The 18416-nt window shown below is 41.9% G+C and overlaps 1 protein-coding gene across 4 annotated transcripts in view; it reads left to right on the top strand.

Annotated features, from left to right (window-relative positions):
• mpp7a (MAGUK p55 scaffold protein 7a) overlaps nucleotides 1-18416 on the top strand; it is a 314814-nt gene that overhangs the window by 205499 nt on the left and 90899 nt on the right. The gene's annotated exons all lie outside the window — the stretch shown is intronic.

Raw genomic sequence — 18416 nt, 5'->3', positions numbered from 1 at the left:
ATGTTCTCCCCGTGTCCACGTGGGTTTCCTCCGGGTGCTCCGGTTTCCCCCAAAGACATGTGGTTAGGTTAATATGGGACGGCCTTGGGCTGAGGTGCCCTTGAGCGAGGCACCGAACTCCCAACTGCTCCCCGGGCGCTGTTAGCATGGCTGCCCAGGGTATGTGTGCATGTGTGTGTTCACTGCTTCAGATGGGTTAAATGCAGAGAGGAAATTTCACAAGTGTGTGATGAATAAAGTTGTTCTTTCTTTTTATGATTTGTGAGGCATCTGTTTGCCAACTAGCTACCTCTCTGGTTTGGTTACACAACATCCTAACATCATGTTACTGTAAACACGATCCTCAAAGATCATCTGAAATGAACAACTTCCTTAGAAGATACCTTCACTTGAAAGTCCTGCCTTATGAGACACCAGTCTATTACAGCAGCGACACAACAAGATGAATTCTGGACTCTGATTGGTCAAAAGGTGTTGATTGATTTTCTGTAGCAGCAGCTCTGACAGTAGCGCAGTTGCACTTCGCAGGTTTATATTAAAGGCGTCACGCAGTGGCGATAAAAGTCGCATTATTCTGCACCAGAATGCTTTCGAGATTCGAAATAAATTGACCGTCGATTTTTCAAAAGCTTCCCGCGGTTGTAATCGGTCCTTATTTGATCATGCCCATCACTTGAAATTTCCCGCGTTCGCAGCGCCCCCTCTCGGTCAATGGAACAGCTGCGTGACGTCATACCAGTAACCACTCGGTGCAGTTGCAACGGCGGACACACCAGAAAACAGGAGCGATGCTGAGGAAATTAGCTTTGATTTTACCGATACAGAAGAAGAAAATGGCCCACAAGTAGAGATTTTGACAGCTGAATGTCCTGGTGGTATCCAGCCTTACAGATTTGAACCTGAGCGCTCATCTTCAGAAGAAAATGAGGACAGTTCTGACGACGACAGAAACGAAGACGAGAATGAAGAAGACCGGCGACTTGAAGACTTGTTTTGGTTGGTTTCTCTGACTAAATCACTACTTGTGTGTATTTTTAAAGACCATTTTCAGTTGAATTAGAATGCTGTGTGATTAATCTATGATTATGTGTAATACTGATAGCTGTAGGGGTGAAAGTATAGCTAGAAAGATTGAATTCTAGCAACTTGACAGCTTGCGATCTCACGAAATGCAGTGGGCCTTCTGATACAGTAGACCCCTTGATATTCCAGTTTTCATCATTTTCCTTTTATTGCGGTTGATTTTAACTTGATATTCAGTATGTTATAGGCTGGGAGTATTGAGCTTTGTATTGTATTGTTTAGTAAACGTACAATCGTCAGTAATAAGTGATAATTATTAGTTAAAGGCAGCTCTGTGGCATAAATCTTTCAATTAATCTTGTCATCCATTTGCTAAAATTATGTGCCACATATGTTATCAAGACAACACTTCATGTGACAAAGAAAGATATGACAAATACATAAATGTATGAAAATCATTTTGTACAATTAATGATTGATACATAGACACACTTAAAACATGTGTTTTTAAAAAATATTTTTTTTCTATCAATACCTAGCCATGACCTTGAAATCAGATCCATTGATAACAGTCACAAATAGTGTTCAGTGTTCGTTGTTACAGCCAAACACAATACACCGATTAGGCATTTTGTATCACAGAATATTAATACATCATTTCATCGTGTTTTGAGTGTTCAAAACTATCCACAAAATCCGCAATGTAAACAACTCTGGTAAACGCACGCTATAGAGAAAACATGGCGACAGGCCGGCATCACCCAAGGGAGGTTACTGGTATGACGTCGCACATAAGTTGGCCTAGTTAACGGCTGGCTGCCTAAATTTGGCTGTGCGCATCAACTTTAAATGCTTGTAGCGGGCGCATCGTGACACTGAGATCGCGGGAAACCGAGGGGCTTGAATAACCCACCAAACCCGACATTTTGACACATGATATAGCCCGATTGCTGAAATTACCACACGACGCCTTTAATGCCCTTGTTTGTATACTCTGTTATCGTTTCCTTACTAACACCTCACTGACGGGGAAATCGCAAAGTCTTAAAGATGCTGGAAAAGTTAGTTAGAGCATTTACACAGCACTGGCACTGGAGACTCCTTCCATAAATATACCTTCAAGAGAACTTCACCATATCAGCAGTCGTACACATAAGGAAATTGATCGAGGTTGACCTGCTATAATTCCAGCACCTTATTAAACGCACTTATCTGTAGTTTAAAGTTAAGCTGTGTTAAAGGAATCCATGTGGTTCCTTAATTCCAGTTTAATTTGATGTTCTGGTGTCAGATTCTGCACAGAACCTTGCCTTCAGGTCACCTCAGTTTCTCAGTAACGTGAACGTTAAAACCTCGTCGACCGATTACGTATAATGTCGTAGAGCATCGAGTTCCTCTGGCGGCTGACTTTCCCGAGTCAGGTGAAATCGGTGCAGGGTTAGCGGACCAAGTTTCAACCGAGACATGACAGCCAGAACAAGAATTATGACTTGGGGGGGGGGGAAAAATGTGGTTTTGAGCTAAAATGTCATGCTGAAACCACGAGTAAGACTTCAGACGTCCTGAAATGCAATGCTTCACATTGTTCTAATTTCCCTCCGAGACCATTTGTTGATGACACTAAGCTTTGTTAAAAGCTGTTCTTGATTATTTCTACAGACTGCGTGTGTAACTCCACACTTTAATACATGATGTGTTGGCTAATAGATTGAACGCCATGTAATAGGTTCGTAATAGTTTGACATGGGAATTGAAAGGTCGTGGTTGTACGTGGGTTGTATGTCATGTGGCTTTCAGATTAGTGTGAAATCAAACCTCGCTGTAAAAGCTGGCATAACTTTAGCGTATAGATCCTGTAATGGAGCAATTCTGCTTAAATTGTTCTCTTGAATCGAATTGGAACGGATATTTATTTTTACCGTAGTCTATTTTTAAAAGAAATCCACAAGCTTTCGAACACGCATTGTATTGTCTTCTGAGAGGAATGAATAGAGGCACAAATTAGATTACAGCGAAAGAACGCATCACACGTGTTAGTGTTTTTCCGAAATAGAGCCGTCCACGGAATGAGGATCCATCATTAACCTGACAGCTCAGCTCGGGTGTCTGGATCCTCCATCTTGCACATAAAGAGAACCAGCACTGAACACTTGAGTTCAAGGAAATTCCTCCAAATCCAAAGGCACCTGAACGTTTTTGACCGTATTCCTTTGCAAGTGAGTTCAAAACAATTCCCACTTTTAGTTCTAGGTTTGTTTTATATCAGTGAATGATAATGTTGCTGTAAGAGGACAGTATGGCTCCCTTTTGGCCCTTCAGTCAAGTCACCATTTCCCAAGTCCAAGGTGAGTCTCGAAGTTACTCGTGAGTCTCAAGTTATTTGCCCCTTCAAGGCCATGTTGAGTCTCAAGTCATTTGTCCTCGAATACAAACCAAGTCTCAAGTTGAGTCTTGGTTCCTACCTTTCAGTCAAGCTTGAGGTTCCAGGTACTTAACCTCAAGTCCAAGTGATCTCAATCACTTGACACCTTAAGTCCAAGTCAAATCTCTAGTTCCTTACCTTCAAATTGAGTCTCACTTATGTACCATTCAGTCAGTCTTGAGTTTCTGGTCACTTAGTCTCAAGTGAAAGCCAAATCTCTGGTCAGTTACCCTCCAGTCCAAAGGTGCTTTCAGACCAGAGGAACTTTTCATCATTCTTTAAACTGTTGCAGGAAGTTTCCTTTCTTGTGTGTGTGTCTGCACTGCAGGAACTGGGAGTGATCATAGTTCTTAGATTTCAGGGTAGGTACTCTCCTAGCACAAGAGGAACCATGAGTGATACAAGTTTACAGTGATTGGTCCAGACATAAGTATATGTCGATTGGTTGAACATGAGCCAGTGCAACACGGGCAACTGGCATTTTTAAAAATTTGTGAAACGTTAGCCGTGTAAACAGGAGCTCGTCACGTTAGTGTTCAAAACTGGGGAAAAAAAGACAAATGGAAAGGTGGTGAAGTCCATGCTTATATATGTGACAGAGGAAGTGCAGCACGATTTTGTCATGTCAACAGGAAATTTGTTTGCTTAGACATCACTTCAGTGTTCCTGCTGGTGGTGCAAATGCAAATCAACAAAAAGCCCTTGAAGTTATGTTGTTCTTGGGGGAGACCCCCAGTGGGTGGTTCCTCTCAATGCGTCCCAAGAACTGTTTGGTCTGAAAGTACCTCCGGTCACTTATTCTAGGCCAAACTTTCTGAAGTTACTTATCCTGAAGTTGAAGTCAAGACTCAAGTTATTTAGCCTTGATCCACATTATCTCAAATGACCTACCCTCCAGTCCAATCATCTGCAGACACCTTCCCTCAAGTCCAGCACTCAAGTCCAAATCAAGTCTCAACTCACTTGAGTTGAAGTTGATTCTCAAATCTGGAGTCGCTTCTCCTCAAAGTCCAAGTCGTGTCTCGAGCCACTGCTTCTCCAGTCCAAGTTGAGTCATTAGTCCAAGCCAAGTTCACATCAAGTCTTCTCCTCAAACCCACGTCACACAATTGAGTCACACAATTCCAAGTCATTTCAGTCTTTTCACTCCTCCAGTCCATGTTGAGATTAGTCCCCCTCTAGTCCCAGTCACCATGTTTACACAATTTGTCTGGTTTTTTTTTTTTTTTGTCCCCCTGTTTATTCTTGGATATGCTAAAAACTGGCCAAGGTTGTAGTTCACCTGATTTTCATTTCAAACATGGAGATTTATATATGACGGACACCTTTGTTCACCAAATCGTAAGCTGTTTGGCCATCGTTAAAAAAGACGTTATGTCATCATCTTTACATCCAAGTCCAAAATCTTTAAGGTTCTTCGTAAAGTCTCGTATGCCTCAAGAGCTCGTGATAGACTTAAATCCAAGTTAATCCACAGTTTTCATGACTTGTCTGTTCTGCAGTTTGGTGAATGACATGAAAATTACTGCAGTCTACTTGGTCGGACTTCTTAAATGTCATCGATCACATAAATGAAAGGCTCTGATCTCGCCATCATTTCCTGATGATTCCTTCCTTCCTCCTCCCGACCTGGAATTCCCAGCTGTCCGTATTTCTGCGTTTCCGTGTTCTCCTGGATAACGTTACAGGCAATTTAGGTGGTACTAGGGTCTACACACACCCACACGCCTATACACTGAGCTCTTTGTGTAGTGAAGTGTGCGGTTGTCCTGTGAAGGCAGTTCCTGATGTCGTTAAAGGAATAGGAGCCGACATGTGAAAGTGCTGTTTTCTTGGTCAGTTAACTGCAATGAAAACAGACTTAACAAATACTTAAAGGCAGCTTTACTACAGATAGGCTGTTTTGGTGCAACTGCTGATTAATTTATTCATGCACACGCTCAGGATACACAGTACAAGCTGACGGTTTAAAGGAACGGGCACTCACACCATACGCAATTCTGCAACATGTGTTCCAGTTCATGCAGAGGACACACGGACAGACAGACTCGCAGACCCGTCTGTGGCTCGGAGGAAACACTGTTAAGTATGTTTTCACAGTGAGCGCATAATGAGGGTGTCTGGCCCTATAAGCTGTATTACAGGAGACATGAGAGATGAAATGGAGTGTTTTATCCCAGACCTCTGCTTGCTTCTTCCTCTCCTTCTGATTCATTCTCATTCGTTTAGGGCTCGTTTGCACTTTCAGCACTTGTGACAAGCAGTTTTCTTTTTTTAAACATTAAATGACGACGCTACCAGACTAAAGGGTTAAAGCGAGTGTGTGTGTGTGTGTGTGTCTGGTTGTATTATGAGCACTGATTTATCCAAAATATCCTTTTGTAGTGTCCTACAAAAGGTAAGGAGATATTATTTTTATCATCACAACTCAAATTGCTTCCGTTTTGTTGTCCTTTACGTGACCCTCTGGAAGTGTGAAGTGCTTCCCTCCATAAGCCCAAGAAAGTACATATCGAGTCTCAAGTCAGTTATTCTCAGAGCCAGGTCCAATCTGAAGTTACTTCGTCAAATCCACACTGAGACTCAAGTCCATGTTGAATGTTGTTATTTAACCTCAAAACCACATCGAGACTCAAATTGTTAATCTTCAAATCCATGTCAAGTCTCATCACTTATTGGTTCATCTGTCCATAAGTCCAACGAGCTGTTACCATGGCATGGCATGGCATCCGTCTTCCACAATTCAATTAAATCGTATCTCCTCCGTCAGTTCCCCACAGATTTCTGTTCCGATTGTTTTGTTTGAAAGAACTCATCACTCCGCACAAATCTTGGTCTTTGTTTTGTCACATTTTTTGCTATCAAGTGTCTAATTAGGCCAAATTAACACATTTTCCAGGCTTCTGACTAAAATTGTGTATCTCCTCTCTCATTTATCATGCAAACTTATTTCTGATCGATGTTTTGGGTCAGTCTTCCCTCGAGGAACAAAATTTAGTCCTTTGTTGATTTTCCTGTTGTAAACAGTTTGTCGTGGAGGTTGGTCCTCTCTCACATCGTCGCATTTCAGTTCTGTCTGATGATTTGGTCGTCATGGTTGTTTTGATGGCAGGCCAGATGAGCTCCTACGTCCTTGACGTTCTGGTTCTCAAGTCCATATTGAGTCTTGTTACTTTACCCTCCAGTCTATGTCAGGTCTCAAGACAGGCCAAGTCGAGTCTCGAGTCACTAATTCTAGAGTCCATGCCATGTCTCAAGTGACTTATCCTTAAGTTCACGTCAAGTCTTGCACCATTTAACCTCAAGTCATTGGTTCTCAGGTCCATATCGAGTTTTGCTACTTAACCTCCAGTCCAGATAGTCTCAAGTTAGTTGTCCTTATTATTCTCAAGTTACTTAACCCCAAGTCCATGTTGAGTATCAAGTCACTTACTCTGAAGTCCACATTAAATCTTTCTTTAACTCAAATCCATAGTCCTTATCAAGTCTCGGGTCACTGATTCTCATGTCCATGTTGAGTCTTGTGTTCCCCTCTGGTTGACGTTAGGTCTCAAGGCACTTGCACTCCAGGCCAAGTCGAGTCTCAAGTCACTAATCTTAGAGTCCACGCCGTTTCTCGAGTGATATATCCTCAAGTCCACATCAAATCTCCTGCCATTTAACCTCAGGTCACTGATTCTCAGGTCCATATCGAGTCTTGTTACTTATACTCAAGTCAATATTCTGAAGGCCAAATTGAATCTCAAGTCACTATTGTCAAGCCTCAAGTTACTTAACCCCAAGTCCATGTTGAGTATCAAGTCACTTATTCTCAAGTCCACGTCAAGTCTCATGACTTAACCTGAATCAGGCTTGAGTCTCAAATTAGTTACCCTCAAGTCACTTATTCTGGAATCGCTCATTTTGAGTCACTTATGGCCCTTTTCCACTACCCTTTTTCAGCTCACTTCAGCCCGACACGGCTCGCGTTTCGACTACCTCAGAACAGCACGACTCGGCTCGCTTCAGCCCTACTCCAAAACTCGCACGGTTTTGGAGTGGGGCTGAAGCAAGCCAAACCGTGCCGAGTGGGGCTAGGGGCGTGAGGAGACACTCCCCTGTGCACTGATTGGTGAGGAGGAGTGTCCTCACATGCCCACACACGCCCCGCGAGCACGCTGGGATCTGTAAACACCGTAAACCCGGAAGAAGAAGAATTACGAATTATGAGAATTTCTGAAGCCTTATGCGTCTCGCCTCATCTATACGCTCTTGCCAGTATCTGTTGGCATTGTCGGTGACAACAAGCCACAGCACCAAGACCAGCAACACTAACGACTCCATGTCCTCCATGTTTATTGTTTACCATCCGGGTCGTGAGACTACCGCTTAAAAGCTCACTGATGTCACTGTTTGCGCCGCCTAACGACATCACGTGACGTCCACCCACTTTCGCTAACTCCACCCAATGTGTCCACCCACTTCCAGCCAGCACGGTTGTAGTCGAAATGCAACTCCAACAGCCCCACTCAGCCCGACTCAGCACGGCACGGCTCAGCCCAACTCAGCCGCGTTGGTAGTGGAAAAGCGGCATGATTGTGAGGTTCGTGTAAAGCCGAAAACCTTTACAACAATTTCAAATTAAGACTCTAGAAAATGCAGACAACACATAGTTGCATCACAAGACGTCTTGCAAATTGAGAAAACGACTGCAACACAGATGAATACAGCCCACAGCACGTGCACCAATTTGATTTGAGAACGTGTCCGCTTCAAAAACAGGAATGTACTGCAAGTAGCCACGACACAGCGGAAGTAGCCATTGCAAGACTTTTCAAGATGCAAGTATGTCTTGTTAAATTGATGCATGTGTTTTCGGCATTTGCTCCTGTTGTCTTAATTTGGAAGTGTTATGACCTCTTTCGGCCACCATAAAACCACTTATTCTCAATAATGCACCAAGTCTCCGATCACTTCCACTCATTTCCGTGTCAAGTGCCAAAACGTGCCTCTCTCTCTCTCTGCCTCTCTCTCTCTCTTTTTTTTTCTGGTATTGCACTTCTACCAGTACACAATGCCAGGTTAGGAAATATCTGCTGGTAATTATTTATGAAATTTATGTCAGCTTGGGTTTCGAGTGTGTGAGGCCATCGGTTGGGGCTGATAGAGCGGCTCACGCTCCCCGTCTCTCTGTGCTCCGTACAGATTAACCGATCTGCTTTTGGCAGCTGCTGCAATAACAGTCATAAGCATTTATGTGTTGGCATGCGTGCACATGGCCCTGATCACCACTGCAACCGGCCGCTCAGGATCGCCTTACTGATGAGTAATTTGGGCTGCCACGGCCTCTGATTCCACCTCATTTTCTCCTTCTCTCTCCATCTCCCATTCTGTTTCGGCACTTTGGTGTCTCCCGCCCCCAGTATAATTTAGTCATTCGCTCATATTCCGTACATCTCTATCTCATTTATACCCCCCCAAAAAACACTTGATATTTGTGCCAGTGCAAAACCGTTCCATCCGAATCAGTTTTTTTTTTTTTTAACGCATGCGTGTGTTTTAAGTTTGTGATGGTTAAATGGCACCCTGTGTGACTGCTTTGGTTAGTTAGCCTAGCGTAGTGTAGCATAGCACCCTCATCAGCGCCTGTGATTGGAGGCCATCCATCATGTCTGAGGCAGCGTGGCGGTGAGGGAATAGACGCCGCTGCTCGGCCTCGAGCGCACTCAACAAGCTCATAAAGTTGTTAACAGATTAAAGGTGCGGTGAGGTGACTCGGGTCCCGTTCGGGACTCGGCTGTTAATCATGGAGATGATTCAGAAGTGTGGCGGTGGAGTGAACACGAGATTTAACAGGCTGTATATGTTTCATTTCTGTAGCGAACTTCCACAAAATCACTGATTTATATCTTATAGCTTACAGAGTGGTCTTTTACAAAACACATACAGTTCTTGATTTTTTTTTTTTTTTAAAGCTAGTGTTAAAGTAACAATCAGATCCTGTTTTTTCATTAATTACAGCCATTATTTATTAAAACCTTCAATTCCTGAACTGTTGCACAGTTCCGATTTGAACGCTGTATATTCAGCCTCTTTAAGTCAAGTCAGTATACCAGCGATCACAGCTATAACGTCTACACTCGCCAGCCACATTATTAGGAACACCCCTACATCCACCTGCTGTTTTCCGCAGTTGTGTAATCAGTCGATCCCTCGACAGCAGCACGATGCGTCAAATCACGCAGATACAAATCAAGAGCTTCAGTTCCAGCGGTCTCAAAAGTAGCCGGTCACCGGCGGCAAATCGCCGGCTATGGCTTGTTATGCCGCCGGCTATTGTCAGTCGAGTCACAAAATTTAATATTAAATATTTCTGACAGCAGAAAAAGTTGTGAACGTAAATTACATCCACTATGTCATGTATGTCTGTTGGCGCGTCAACTGTGTTTACATCCTCGACACGAGTGCAGCCATTACTGCCACCTGTGCTGCCAGATTGGGCGGTTTTAAGTGCATTTTGGCGGGTTTTGAACATATTTTGGGCTGTAAAACGTCAGCAGTATCTGGCAACATATTTTTTTACTTAATACAAGAAATTAATGGATGCCAACGTTTTTGCCAAAATGGTATTTTATTTTCCATTGTTTCGGCAGCTTCAGCATCATACTGTGAGATTCTGTTCAAATTGTTTTTTTTCTTCTATGAAGCCTGAGCCATTTATTTTATTAGTTTATAATTATTGTTTAATTTAGTCTTCAGGAGAGACTGCCTGCACACAGTACTAGTATTAATAGTTTTATTTTCTTACATGAAAGCTGAGGCATTTATATTATATTTTAAGGTAACTTCATGTTGTGCTGTGAGGTTCTCTGCACTTTAACTTTTGAACCAACAGGTGCATTTGGATAAGTAAAGCCGATTTTTCTGCATTTTTGTAGTCCTGGTAATCTTTTATATTGGTAAAGTTGTTTATAGGACCATTTCTCAGTGTCTGTTTTTTTAATCAATAGTTTTTCAGTAATAACTTAATATTTAACATATCACTCAATTTTAAACAACCCCCGCGCCTCCCCCATAGTCTCCAAAATTTCTGTGGGAAACACTGGCGTGCGTAACAACGCTAATCAAGCTTAAGCTAGACGACCCGCCTCAAATACCCGTCCCGGGTAAATGTTATCCCAATTTTAGATGGCCTGTTCCAAACCATCCCGCCCCATGAAAAATTCGTACTTGCATCTGTCTCTCTATCTCTCTATCTGTCTATCCCTGCACGCTTTGCGTGCATTATGTCTGCCGCTGGCAGACATTTTACCATTTTGCACCCTGCTGTAAATTATTTGTACCCTGCTATTCTCCCAAACTTTGAAGCCCCTGCAGTTCATGTTCACAGTGTTCAAACATCAGAACGGGAAAAATTGTGATGTCAAAGCGGGACTTTCTTTTTTTCACTGTGGTATGGGTGTTGGTTCGAGCCAGATGAGTATGAGGTTTGAGTATTTCAGAAGCTGCTGATCTCCTCCTGGGGTTTTCACGCATGACAGTGAATGGTGCGGAAAACAAAAAACATCGAGTGAGAGAGAAAGCGACAGTTCTGTGGATGGAAACAAACACCAAAAACAACAGCTTTTTTGCCAGGAAGGATATAGTAACTTGTATAATCACTCTTTACAACCATGGTGAACAGAAAAGCATCTCAGCATGCAGCAGAAAAATAGAAGAACACATTGGGTTCCAGTCCTGTGAAGAACAGGAATTTTAGAATCAAGAACAAGTTCCTATTAAAGTGGCCAGTGAGTGTATAACATCTGTAAGTTTATGGTTTAAATTTGATCACTGCTGAAACAAATTAAAAAATAATAATCGCAAGTCCTGGCTGGGACGCTTGTGATTCAATTTACGGCCCCAGATTTAAAACAAACATCTATCTGCTATGTTCCGTCGTTTACAAAAATAGATATAATTTATTGTTTAATGTGGCTCAGACCTGCATCTGATTAATAGCTCACGGAAACATTAATCACGGCTTTTTATAGTTTGCTTAATTAATTTGTTTAATTAGATGTGAGGTTGTTAACTTTCCCTCTTCAGTTCAATAATCATTCGTATAGGAATAATGATTTAAATTAAACCAGATCTCCAGGGGCTTCAAAGTTTGGGAGAATAGCAGGGTACAAATAATTTACAGCAGGGTGCAAAATGGTAAAATGTCTGCCAGCGGCAGACATAATGCACGCAAAGCATGCAGGGATAGATAGATAGAGAGATATAGAGAGAGATATAGAGAGAGATATAAAGAGAGATATGCAAGTACGAATTTTTCACGGGGCGGGATGGTTTGGAACAGGCCATCTAAAATTGGGATAACATTTACCCGGGACGGGTATTTGAGGCGGGTCGTCTAGCTTAAGCTTGATCAGCGTTGTTACGCACGCCAGTGTTTCCCACAGAAATTTTGGAGACTATGGGGGAGGCGCGGGGGTTGTTTAAAATTGAGTGATATGTTAAATATTAAGTTATTACTGAAAAACTATTGATTAAAAAAACAGACACTGAGAAATGGTCCTATAAACATCTTTACCAATATAAAAGATTACCAGGACTACAAAAATGCAGAAAAATAGGCTTTACTTATCCAAATGCACCTGTTGGTTCAAAAGTTAGTGCAGAGAACCTCACAGCACAACATGAAGTTACCTTAAAATATAATATAAATGCCTCAGCTTTCATGTAAGAAAAAAAAAAAACTATTAATACTAGTACTGTGTGCAGGCAGTCTCTCCTGAAGACTAAATTACACAATAATTATAAACTAATAAAATAAATGGCTCAGGCTTCATAGAAGAAAAAAACAATTTGAACAGAATCTCACAGTATGATGCTGAAGCTGCCGAAACAATGGAAAATAAAATACCATTTTGGCAAAAATGTTGGCATCCATTGATTTCTTGTATTAAGTAAAAAATATGTTGCCAGATACTGCTGACGTTTTACAGGCCAAAATATGTTCAAAACCCGCCAAAATGCACTTAAAACCGCCCAGATTGGGCGGGAAAACGCGCAATCTGGCAACACAGGTGGCAGTAATGGCTGCATTCATGTCGAGGATGTAAACACAATCTGGCAACACAGGCGGCAGTAATGGCTGCACTCATGTCGAGGATGTAAACACAGTTGACGCGGCAACGGACATACAAGACATAGTGGATGTAATTTACGTTCACAACTTTTTTTGCCCGTCAATCTTTCGATTTCAGGATTTAATTTGAATTATTACCCAGCTCATTTGAATACTCGGTTCGGATTGGTCCATTGCAGCATTCAGCGCTCTGTTATTTCTGTAGAACAGACAGTCATTAGCAGTAACAACAAAAATCATTAGGAAATTAATATTTTGTCTCAGATTATTGCTTTCTGTAGTAAGTAGCCATGTAATAAGCAGGATAACGTACAACTAGTCGCTCATTGTTGTGAAATAAACCCCTTCAGGGTGATTCAGGATGCCTGTGCATCACCGTATCGGGGTTTATTTCGCAGTAACGACCAACTCGCTGAACAATCTCCATTATTTGCTTAAATGTTATCTCATCTCATTATCTGTAGCCGCTTTATCCTGTTCTACAGGGTCGCAGGCGAGCTGGAGCCTATCCCAGCTGACTACGGGCGAAAGGCGGGGTTCACCCTGGACAAGTCGCCAGGTCATCACAGGGCTGACACATAGACACAGACAACCATTCACACTCACATTCACACCTACGGTCAATTTAGAGTCACCAGTTAACCTAACCTGCATGTCTTTGGACTGTGGGGGAAACCCACGCGGACACGGGGAGAACATGCAAACTCCGCACAGAAAGGCCCTCGCCGGCCACGGGGCTCGAACCCGGACCTTCTTGCTGTGAGGCGACAGCGCTAACCACTACACCACCGTGCCGCCCAGGATAATTTATTATTTTTTTATTTTAAATTCAGGAAAGCGTTTAACTTAAATTAGTTTTTAAATTTGTGCACTTTTAGATTATTGTTGTCGCATGAATCCAGCCACTGAGGTGCACACCAAGGCCAGTGCGTTCTTAGTGCCAGTCCCAAGCCCAGATAAATGGGGACGGTTGCGTCAGGAAGGGCATCCGGTCTAAAACTCGTGCTAAATCAGCTGCGTGGATGATGATGATGATGATTGCTATAGCATCTTGATGTGCATTTCAGTGAGAGAGTAGAAGAGAAATATTAGCTGAAGTTTCCCTCAAGGTGATGCATTTAATTGCAACCTAATTATGGTGCAATTTACAACCCCGATTCCAAAAAAGTTGGGACAAAGTACAAATTGTAAATAAAAATGGAATGCAATGATGTGGAAGTTTCAAAATTCCATATTTTATTCAGAATAGAACATAGATGACATATCAAATGTTTAAACTGAGAAAATGTATCATTTAAAGAGAAAAATTAGGTGATTTTAAATTTCATGACAACAACACATCTCAAAAAAGTTGGGACAAGGCCATGTTTCCCACTGTGAGACATCCCCTTTTCTCTTTACAACAGTCTGTAAACGTCTGGGGACTGAGGAGACAAGTTGCTCAAGTTTAGGGATAGGAATGTTAACCCATTCTTGTCTAATGTAGGGTTCTAGCTGCTCAACTGTCTTAGGTCTTTTTTGTCGTATCTTCCGTTTTATGATGCGCCAAATGTTTTCTATGGGTGAAAGATCTGGACTGCAGGCTGGCCAGTTCAGTACCCGGACCCTTCTTCTACGCAGCCATGATGCTGTAATTGATGCAGTATGTGGTTTGGCATTGTCATGTTGGAAAATGCAAGGTCTTCCCTGAAAGAGACGTCGTCTGGATGGGAGCATATGTTGCTCTAGAACCTGGATATACCTTTCAGCATTGATGGTGTCTTTCCAGATGTGTAAGCTGCCCATGCCACACGCACTAATGCAACCCCATACCATCAGAGATGCAGGCTTCTGAACTGAGCGCCGATAACAACTCGGGTCGTCCTTCTCCTCTTTAGTCCGAATGACACGGCGTCCATGATTTTCAGAAAGAACTTCAAATTTTGATTCGTCTGACCACAGAACAGTTTTCCACTTTGCCACAGTCCATTTTAAATGAGCCTTGGCCCAGAGAAGACGTCTGCGCTTCTGGATCATGTTTAGATATGGCTTCTTCTTTGAACTATAGAGTTTTAGCTGGCAACGGCGGATGGCACGGTGAATTGTGTTCACAGATAATGTTCTCTGGAAATATTCCTGAGCCCATTTTGTGATTTCCAATACAGAAGCATGCCTGTATGTGATGCAGTGCCGTCTAAGGGCCCGAAGATCACGGCCACCCAGTATGGGTTTCCGGCCTTGACCCTTACGCACAGAGATTCTTCCAGATTCTCTGAATCTTTTGATGATATTATGCACTGTAGATGATGATGTGTTCAAACTCTTTGCAATTTTACACTGTCGAACTCCTTTCTGATATTGCTCCACTATTTGTCGGCGCAGAATTAGGGGGATTGGTGATCCTCTTCCCATCTTTACTTCTGAGAGCCGCTGCCACTCCAAGATGCTCTTTTTATACCCAGTCATGTTAATGACCTATTGCCAATTGACCTAATGAGTTGCAATTTGGTCCTCCAGCTGTTCCTTTTTTGTCCCTTTAACTTTTCCAGCCTCTTATTGCCCCTGTCCCAACTTTTTTGAGATGTGTTGCTGTCATGAAATTTCAAATGAGCCAATATTTGGCATGAAATTTCAAAATGTCTCACTTTCGACATTTGATATGTTGTCTATGTTCTATTGTGAATACAAGATCAGTTTTTGAGATTTGTAAATTATTGCATTCCGTTTTTATTTACAATTTGTACTTTGTCCCAACTTTTTTGGAATCGGGGTTGTACATTTCAACCCAATATATTTATTCATATTGTGTATATTCACATTCTTACTTTTTACTCTATTTATTACATTCTATTTTACTCCTTTTTTTTTTTTAACCGCTCCCCTAGCTATCCTCACGACCTACGGAGCGTTGCAGTAAGCATTTCACTGCATGTCAGACTCTGTGTGATTGTGTGTGCGCGCGCGCATGCGAGACAAATAAAGTTTTTTTTTTTTTTTCACTTGATCATAAACTCGGTCAGGGTTGACGTGACCCTCATTAACTCACTTGGCATTAATACGTGCCAGAATGTCAGCGTTTGGGAGGTTTATTTATCCCGTTTCCTCTGTTTGAGCTTGTATGAAGTGGTTTATTTGACTCTTTGCCATGGTGGTGGGGCGGCTCAACTGGAGATGGCACAGATCCCATACACAGGATCGATACTGGGTCAATATCAGCAAAAACAGTGAATTGTGTATCTGAGGGAAGAAAAAAAAATCATGAACTGTAGCAAACAGGTGGAAAAGATTGGAGTTGGAGCCGTAAATGCTTCTATAGCGAGACTTGATTTGTATTTTGTGTTATAAAGTGTAATAAAATAATTCTATTTTCACTGTATGACGTTTGCCGTTTGCACCGCATGTGAAAGATGTGCGTTTGGTAAATCATGTTTTTAGGCGTGGGATTATTTTTATGAAGTGCTTCAGGGATTGTTGGTTTGCTTGCTTGTTTTAAATCCAATTAAAGCTTCCAAGGGTATTTAGGAGAGGAGAATGGTTTCGTTGCCGCCATCTAACATTAATTCTTTTCATTGTTTTAACTCTTCAGTTTATTTATGCCCAGAGATCCTGCCATTTCTACAAAGGACAAATGTGTAGAAATGATCTTCGGCCATTTTTAGTCATGTTAAAAAAAAACACGTTTTATTTTTTGCTATTAATGTTTTTTTTTTTCTCTTCCATCATCCAAAAATATAAAAGATCTCAACAATCAGCAAACCTCTTTTTTTTTTCCCTTCCATTTTTCTTCTCTGGCACTCCCTCTGCTTTTCTTCATCTCTCTTTAATGACCTCATTGATGCCAGCTGACGGTCCTGTCACCTCTCGAGGCTACCGACCGATCACCCTCCTTCCACCAAGGACCTCGGGTCACGTAATTGGCCCATTTATTTGATTAGGACGAACCATTCAGACATCAAGCGGGCTGCACTTTCGATCAGAGAGGCAGCGTTTAACTGCTAGCGAAGGACCTTGAGGAAATGCACTTATCCTCATCAAAATGACATTACAAAATCATTAGAGGCAGCGCACCAAAACAGTGATGTCAGCTGGCTGGTGATACAGTGCAGAAACCCTCCGCATGTGTGTGTGTGTGTGTGCGTGCAATTCAGACAATATTGTTTTAATCAGAAACCTGCTCTTGAATTGCAGCCATCCTCTACTGCGACTTCACACACAGCTGTTTGTGACCATAGCAACCACATCCCGTATCATGGATCCAAGGATTTAAGAAAAAACAGATTTGGTGATGTTGACATAATGATGATGGACAGAAAGAAGGATGATGAGCTCCTGCTCCTCATAAATGAGCTGTGTTTGTGTCGTTTGTTATTTCTGTAAGGAATAAAACACTTTGAGATGTTCTGTTTGACTCAAATGATCAACAAGGTGAGGTGATGAAGCAGTAACGGTTTCCACAACTGTTTTCCTATATCGACATGTCTCAGTGGTTTTTATTCCTTTAATACTGCAGCAATGTGCCAGCAGTTGCAAGTTTTTATTTATTTAATGACTCGTCATACTTTTTATCAATGTATAGTTACGTTTAATGACTTCTGCCGAGTCAGTTCTCGGTAAATGGCTTCTGAGCAATCAAATTTGAGAATTTAACAGTGGTGTTAGATAATATGAATGGATATAATCAGTAAAATGCCGCTTAGACATGATTTATCCACAGTTTAAGAAGAGTTGAAGTCCATTTTAAACTGGGGGTTGGATTAGGAAACAGTTGCCACTCTGGCAACCCTGATTTCTGGGTCCTGATCTTATTGGATTGTAAAAGTGTATAAATCGCAAGTACAGTTAGGTCCATAAATATTTGGACAGAGGCAACATTTTTCTAATTTTGGTTCTGTACGTTACCACAATGAATTGTGAACAAAACACTTCAGATGCAGTTGAAGTTCAGACTTTCAGCTTTAATTCAGTGGGTTGAACAAAATGATTGCATAAAAATGTGAGGAACTAAAGCATTTTTTTAAACATAATCCCTTCATTTCAGGGGCTCAAAAGTAATTGGACAAATTAAATAATTGTAAATAAAATGTTCATTTCTAAAACTTGGTTGAAAACCCTTTGTTGGCAATGACTGCCTGAAGTCTTGAACTCATGGACATCACCAGACGCTGTGTTTCCTCCTTTTTAATGCTCTGCCAGGCCTTTACTGCAGCGGTTTTCAGTTGCTGTTTGTTTGTGGGCCTTTCTGTCTGAAGTTTAGTCTTTAACAAGTGAAATGCATGCTCAATTGGGTTGAGATCAGGTGACTGACTTGGCCATTCAAGAATATTCCACTTCTTTGCTTTAATAAACTCCTGGGTTGCTTTGGCTTTATGTTCTGGGTCATTGTCCATCTGTATTATGAAACGCCGACCAATCAGTTTGGCTGGATTTGAGCACACAGTATGTCTCTGAATACCTCAGAATTCATCTGGCTGCTTCTGTCCTGTGTCACATCATCAATAAACACTAGTGACCCAGTGTCACTGGCAGCCATGCATGCCCAAGCCATCACACTGCCTCCGCCGTGTTTTACAGATGATGTGGTATGCTTTGGATCATGAGCTGTACCACGCCTTCGCCATACTTTTTTTCTTTCCATCATTCTGGTAGAGGTTGATCTTGGTTTCATCTGTCCAAAGAATGTTCTTCCAGAACTGTGCTGGCTTTTTTAGATGTTTTTTTTAGCAAAGTCCAATCTAGCCTTTTTATTCTTGAGGCTTATGAGTGGCTTGCACCGTGCAGTGAACCCTCTGTATTTACTTTCACACAGTCTTCTCTTTATGGTAGATTTGGATATTGATACGCCTACCTCTTGGAGAGTGTTGTTCACTTGGTTGGCTA

The sequence above is a fragment of the Neoarius graeffei genome, chromosome 14 (genome assembly GCF_027579695.1).
Source record: "Neoarius graeffei isolate fNeoGra1 chromosome 14, fNeoGra1.pri, whole genome shotgun sequence".
NCBI classification, from domain to species: domain Eukaryota; kingdom Metazoa; phylum Chordata; class Actinopteri; order Siluriformes; family Ariidae; genus Neoarius; species Neoarius graeffei.
The sequence above is the reverse complement of the archived record's forward strand: the minus strand, read 5'-3'. Positions and strand labels throughout refer to the sequence as shown.